At 32.6% G+C, this 7,518-nt stretch overlaps 1 protein-coding gene across 3 annotated transcripts in view; it reads right to left on the bottom strand.

The window, feature by feature from the left end:
• LOC128688785 (protein amalgam) overlaps nucleotides 1-3,121 on the bottom strand; it is a 47,440-nt gene extending 44,319 nt beyond the window's left edge. For all 3 annotated transcript variants that reach the window (XM_070085437.1, XM_070085439.1, XM_070085438.1), the window contains exon 1: nucleotides 3,043-3,121. The gene's annotated coding sequence lies outside the window, so the exon portion shown is untranslated. The remainder of the gene's footprint in view (nucleotides 1-3,042) is intronic.
• Nucleotides 3,122-7,518: the final 4,397 nt, after the last annotated feature.

Raw genomic sequence — 7,518 nt, 5'->3', positions numbered from 1 at the left:
TTAATTTTTACATTAACATAAATAAAAAAAATATATCTATCGGAATAAGAGAAAATTTTAGAAAGGACTTAATTTTAAATGAGTTCTTGCTAATTGACCAGTGTTACCTATTCGGCACTTTCTTGAGCATTCTATTATGCTTCATTCTCTCTAACTAAACACAAACAAACCTTCTCTCATCTCTATGAATTATGACTTGGTAATTCTAGCTGTCTTCTAATTACTACGCTCCAAATTCTCCGCATATTATTTTCACCACGCGTTGCCCTTAAACATAACATCGTCACTGCCTCCAGCCTTCTCCTTGCTTAAGTGTTTAAAGCCCACGTCTCACACCCATTTGTGTGTTGGTACGACCATACTCATGCACATTACCCCCTTTTTCCTCTATAAAGTTCTTTTTTTTTCCACATATCCCTCAACACTCTCTTCTATTCACTGGTTCGTCTTATCTTTCACAAACCCGTCTGCCGAAACGTCCGCTGTTAAATATATCTGAATACAATCACATCCTCCATACTCCCTCCCTCAAATTTAATGTTCATTGCCTAGACTTTCTGTTGTTTTCATCACTTTGCTCTTTCCCATAAACACCTTTGCATTCTTTTACATTTTCTCAAAAATTCCTCCACCAAACTTTGCAACAGCCGTCATGGTCCGTATTAATGAAATGTGAAAACATTGTTAAGCTTCGATTACAAAACAAATATTTAAATTACTTTTATTTGGCAAACGATCTTTACCAATATGGGCTAATTAAGAGGTTTTTACCTGAAAACAATATATATATATATATATATATATATATATATATATATATATATATATATATATATATATATACATACATATATATATATATATATATATATATATATATATATATATATATATATATATATATATATATATATATATATATATATATATATATATATATATATATATATATATATATGTCGTGCCGAATATGTAAAACTGGCCAATTAGCAAGAACTCATTTAAAATTAAGTTCTTTCTGAACTTTTCTCTTACACGTTTAAAGATATATTTTTTTCATTTTTAATTTTGCACCAAAAGAATCTTAGAAAACTTACCTAACCTTATTATAACAAGAGTAATTTATTTTAGCCTAACCCAACTAAGTACATTTTAAATACGTTTACAATAATTTAGTACTAAACAAACACAATCAAATATATTTTTTGTCGTTAGGTTCAGAATAATTTTGGCGAAATTATTGCATACACAAATTTTCGCTTGTCCTATATGGCAAGATGAGCGTTGCTGTTTAAGCCAAGATCGCAAGTTCTGCCTATTCGGCACGATATATATATATATATATATATATATATATATATATATATATATATATATATATATATATATATATATATATGTCGTGCCGAATATGTAAAACTGGTCAATTAGCAAGAACTCATTTAAAATTAAGCCCTTTCTAAAATTTTATCTTATACGTTTAAAGATATTTTTTTTTTCATTAATGTTAATGTAAAAAATTTTAATTTTGCTCCTAAAGAATCTTAGAAAACTTACCTAACCTTGTTATAAAAAGAACAATTTATTTTAGCCTAAACCGACCAAATATATTTTAGATTTGTTTATAATAATTTAATACTAAACAAACACAGTGAAATATATTTTTTTCGTTAGGTTCAGAATGATTTTGGCGAAATTATTGCGTACACAAATTTTCACTTGTCCTATATGGCAAGATGAGCGTTGCTATTTAAGCCAAGATCGCAAGTTCTGCCTATTCGGCACGACATATATATATATATATAGATAGATAGATAGATACATAGATAGATAGACAGATAGATAGATAGATTCGACATTATTTCTTAGTATCAATCAAAACACATCCAGAGATGTAATGAGAAATGCTTTTTGATATAATAAAACCTGCTGAAGAAGTAAAATATTAAAACTTAAATGATTTAAACCCAAACGAAACGAGTTTTTACTTTAATGGTCGTTTTTATGTTATTCAAAAAGATTAAAAACCTTCTATTGTATGTAACCAAAACAGAAACATAAACACCACACACACACACACACACACACACACACACACACACACACACACACACACACACACACACACACACACACACACACACACACACACACACACACAAATACAAATACGCATTAAAATAAGTTCTTTGAAATACGTCCCTTAAATAAATTAACTGCTTTGTAATCTTACATTCGAATGTCGTCTCTCAAACTGAGTAACATTTAAGATAGGTATCCGAAACAATTTTTTTTTTTTTTTGGAGTTTTTCATCATATGTTCAGAAACTGTAAGCATGCCGGTCCTAGACGGATGAATAAATAGTGGAATGCTTGAAGTTATTCACATCACCCTACTGACATCTCCCAGCTCACTTTGGCATATTCCATTACCTCATATATGCAACCCATCCGCTGTGATGGAAGACGACGGTGATACATAACTAATTTTTGTGCTCACGATGTGACTCATACAGATGATATACTCAAACTTGTTAAAAGAAAAATATCAAATCTGCCCGGTAAAGGTACGAACTCCTTTCTCCTAATTTTCTTCGTTAATATTGTGAAGTAAGCCAGTGTGCTTTGAGGCGGAATATAAATATGTAATTTCAATATTTTTTTATTTGTTTTGTTCCATAAACTATCATCAGAAAATTCTATAAATCTTTCAAGTACACTAAAAGAACTTTTTTTTTCTTTGTGTTAATTTCTTTCTGAATCAGTATCTTGTTTATGGTCTTACGTCCAACTTAGTGGTGCTGGCTGTCTTTATCACATTCCATATCTACCTGGCGAGTACATTCTTTTCTTTAATAAATCATCTAATAATCCCATACATTGCAATGCGAAAAGGTGTAAGAAGTTGTCGGGTGAGTTACTTAAAGTTGTTCACATTAGATGCACTCTTGCTTCAAGTTTAAATTATCAGTTTAATATACACCACGATAAAACAGAGGTTGAGGACGTTGCGAGATGCTGGTACTGAAGTGCGCGTGGTACTTTCAGCGAAGGTGAGAGTCGTTGGTCATCGCCCCAACCTGACCAACTACAAACACGTCTGACTCAGGGCCTGGCTCAGGCACGACTGACTCTGCCTCGCACCCGCTCTTTCTCCCTCTCTCTCTCTCACTCTTCCGTGCGCCTCTTCCACTCTCACCACTCTGGCTCTCCATCCCTTCTCCTTTCCTGGTCCCTTTTCCTGTCAGTCATCTAAGCACCTGTATCAATTAAGAACAATTGGAGGTAAGACTCGGGTTGTCTGCTTCCCAGCAATATGATTAAGAACTTTCTGCAGATTATGTGCAGAAGCGACAAAACAAAATTCCAGTAGTTTAGGAAGAAAATACAGCTTTTGTTTACTTTAAAGAAAGAAGCAAAATTTCCGTGGCCTTGAGGATGAGGGGAAGGCAGAGTTTTGGAACTAGGATGGAGTCAGTGTTTGTTTTCCTCCGCTGCTTGCCATGAATCCCTTAGAGGTGGAAGACGCATTTTTTAATGCTTTCAAGTGTAACAGAGAATATTTTGAGCATTAATGTGGCACGAAACTAATGTTTACTATCTCTGAGAGAGAGAAAAACACGTCTTCGAGTGAGGGCAAGGTAATGTTTCCTTTCTCTGACCGCATTAGCAATGCAGTTCGTGCAGTGAAGCCGCTGTTTCTTTGCTTTTGTGCGGCAGTTAGAAATATTTTCTGTCATCATGTCGAATGATAATAAAATTAGCCTTTTTTTAATCTCCTGCCTGAACAGTGTGAATGTCGCTGTCCATTTGTCAAATCATTTATCGTAATTCAGATTTGTTGTTGCACTGAAAATACCAGCAGTCAGTTATATAAAGAATTTATATATATATATATATATATATATATATATATATATATATATATATATATACATTATTGTAACCACGAACAAGTGGTATTTAATTAAAAACAACACTGCGACTAGCCAGAGTATCGAACCTGTGTTGCTTTAGCCCGCCTTATGGTGAGCGAAAATTCACGACGCTCTAACCCACTGGACCATACACTCCTACAAGAGTCACGCACCCAGCAGAGCTAGGAGTTGTACTGTGATCCGAGGACATACGATGATGTACTACTTGTTCGTATTTCCAAAACTAAATATACTGCTTGTGGTGGTTAGTACATCAAACGGGGAGTAGAATGAAATTAGCACTGACACACCCACACCATCGTATGTCCTCGGATCACGGTACAACACCTAGCTCTGCTGGGTGCGTGATTCTTGTAAGATTGTATGGTCCAGTGGGTTAGAGCATCGGGAGTTTTAGTTCAACATTCATGTTAATGTGAAACTTAATAATTTTATTCCAAAAGGACCTAAGGAAACTTACCTTATAGCAAGCGTAATTTAATTTAGCCGAATCCAACTAAATATATTTTAGATAAGTTTACAACAATTTAATAATAAACAAACATAATTAAATATATATCTTTTGTTAGATTCAGAATGATTTTTTGAAATTATTGCATACCCAAATTTTCTCTTGCCCTATTCGGCAAAGAAGTTCATTGCTATTTAAGCCAAAATCACAAGTTTTACTTATTCGGCACTACTTAAGTTGTATTGTCTCTTGAGGTGGGACAATGTGTCGTGGGGTCGAATCCTGGCCTGCCGCATATATATATATATATATATATATATATATATATATATATATATATATATGCGCAAGGAATTCGCAAGAGCAGGCGAAATATACACAAACACTGATCTCTGGCCGAAGGAGACTCGAACCTACGAACCTTGGAACAAGGTACGCAGTGCTTTACCATTCTCACCACACTGGATGCATGCAGGGAATGAGATGAAAAGCTGTAAGCCTTCTCCCTGAAAGCTGGCTGCCTTGGATTAACGTCTAGCGCAAGCTGGGCGCCAAGGTATTCGTCCAGTGCGGTGAGAATGGTAAAGCACTGCATACCTTGTTCCAAGGTTCGAAGGTTCGAGTCTCCTTCGGCCAGAGATCAGTGTATATATATATATATATATATATATATATATATATATATATATATATATATATATATATATAGATATATGTCGTGCCGAATATGTAAAACTGGTCAATTAGCAAGAACTCATTTAAAATTAAGTCCTTTCGGAAATTTTATCTTATACGTTTAAAGATATATTTTTTTCATTAATGTTAATGTATTTTTTTATAATTTTGCACCAAAAGAATCTTAGAAAACTTACCTAACCTTATTATAACAAGCACAATTTATTTTAGCCTAACCCAACTAAATATATTTTAAATATGTTCACAATAATTTAGTACTAACAAATGCAATCAAATATAATTTTTTTCGTTAGGTTCAGAACGATTTTGGCGAAATTATTGCATAGACAAATTTTCACTTACCCTATATGGCAAGATGAGCGTTGCTATTTAAGCCAAGATCGCAAGTTCTGCCTATTCGGCACGACATATATATCTATATATATATATATATATATATATATATATATATATATATATATATATATATATATATATATATATTTATATATATATATATCAGGAGAGAGAGATCACATGTCTATCTGAAATATACAGCAAAGTCAAGCATATATTCACCATCAGAGCTGGAAAGCAAAGGCAGGAGGGGGAGCTCAAGCGAGATAGTGGTGTTAGAGGTAAGGTGAGGGGGAGGAAAGAAAGGCGAGGGAAAAGTGAAGGAGAGGAATGAGTTTGTGAGAAAAGGGAATGAGATTAGGGAAAGTGAGGCAAAAGAATGTGAGGAGGAGTAGATTTAAAGGAAAGAAAGATAAGTAAAGGACAAATGAGGGAAAGGGAGTTGAGGGAATTACAGAAATTTGAATGATAAGTGAGTGAAGGAAATTATAGGAATGGAGAGGTGAGGAAACAGTCGCAAGGAGTTCCATAATAATAATAATAATAATTATTATTATTATTATTATTATTATTATTATTAGTAGTAGTAGTAGTAGTAGTAGTAGTAGTAGTAGTAGTAGTAGTAGTAGTAGTAGTATTGTATTATTATTATCATTATTATTATTATTATTATTATTATTATTATTATTATTATTATTATTATTATTATTATTATTATTATTATTATTATTATCATTATTATTATTATTATTATTATTATTATTATTATTATTATTATTATTATTATTATTATTAGTATATAATGGAGAAAGTTGTATATACTTGAAAATAGTTTAAAAGTTGCAGAAATTTATGTTTCTATAAAAAATAACTAGGAGACATGCAAATATTGTTTTACCGTTGTAAACTGGGGAGATTAGGTAGGTTTACTTGTTATATACTTATTATTGTTGCTGCTATTATTATTATTATTATTATTATTATTATTATTATTATTATTATTATTATTATTATTATTATTAATATTATTATTATTAAAGAACAAAAAGGCACAATAACGTGACTGGAACAATACACAACCCACATGTAGGAGAAAAAAGCTTATGACGACTTTTCGGTCTGACTTGAACCACTTACAGAGTGACTAAGTCAATGGTCCAGGGTGGACCGAAACGTCGTCGTAAGCTTCTTTATTCTATGTGCGGGTTATTTGTCTATTATTATTATTATTACTATTATTATTATTATTATTATTATTATTATTATTATTATTATTATTATTATTATTATTATTATTTTATTCAACTCAGGTTTGGTCTAAGAAAGTTGTGGGTTTACTCTAGTTGCTTGGATCCATAGGCTTGTACTGACGTCAGGGCACCTCCAGTGAAGGAAGGTTGGCCACAGTGTAAGAATCCTCGAAGTGTTGAGTGTCTCATACTCTCTGCCTTATTTAAGCATTTATCAGTGAAAGCAACGGTGACTGTGACGGACCCTCCGTTAAAAAACGATGCGCGAAACATTGCATACGGTGACTAGCAATTCCTTCTTCAAATTTCTGATTTTCGTATACCGTAAGAATAACCGTTCCAGATCAACAACTGACCTGTTTCATTAGGTTGGCTAAGTTGTTTACCTATATATTTATCGTATCTTATATCTTTCACTGGTCGGGTGATTTAGACGGGCGAAGTGTGTGAAAAATCTTCAAGGGAAATTAATTGAGTTTGAAGGCCTTCAGTAACGTACGCTAGAGTTCTTTATTGATTAGTTTGGTGAAAGAACGTTAAACGCTCCTTAAAGTCATTCTATGGTTTTTATACTCTGGATAAAAGCAACTTTCATCATTTTTCTTTGGTATCTCTCTTCTTTGATATTCAGTTTGGCTCTGTTCTACGCCAATGATTTTAACTTGTTAGTTGCAGTGGATTACGCAAACATTGTTAGCGCTTTTGCTCTTGTTGCTGCTGGTGGATTCTAAGACATACATCTAAACAGATATTTATCCTTTGATAATGTTTCTCATCATATTATAGAATTTAGTGACCGTCTCTGAGTATATGTCAGAGTAGGACTATGTGATCCTCTTTGTGATAG

This window comes from Cherax quadricarinatus, chromosome 16 (assembly GCF_038502225.1).
Source record: "Cherax quadricarinatus isolate ZL_2023a chromosome 16, ASM3850222v1, whole genome shotgun sequence".
Classification (NCBI taxonomy): domain Eukaryota; kingdom Metazoa; phylum Arthropoda; class Malacostraca; order Decapoda; family Parastacidae; genus Cherax; species Cherax quadricarinatus.
Note: the sequence above shows the minus strand (reverse complement) of the source record. Positions and strands in the feature narration are given on the sequence as shown.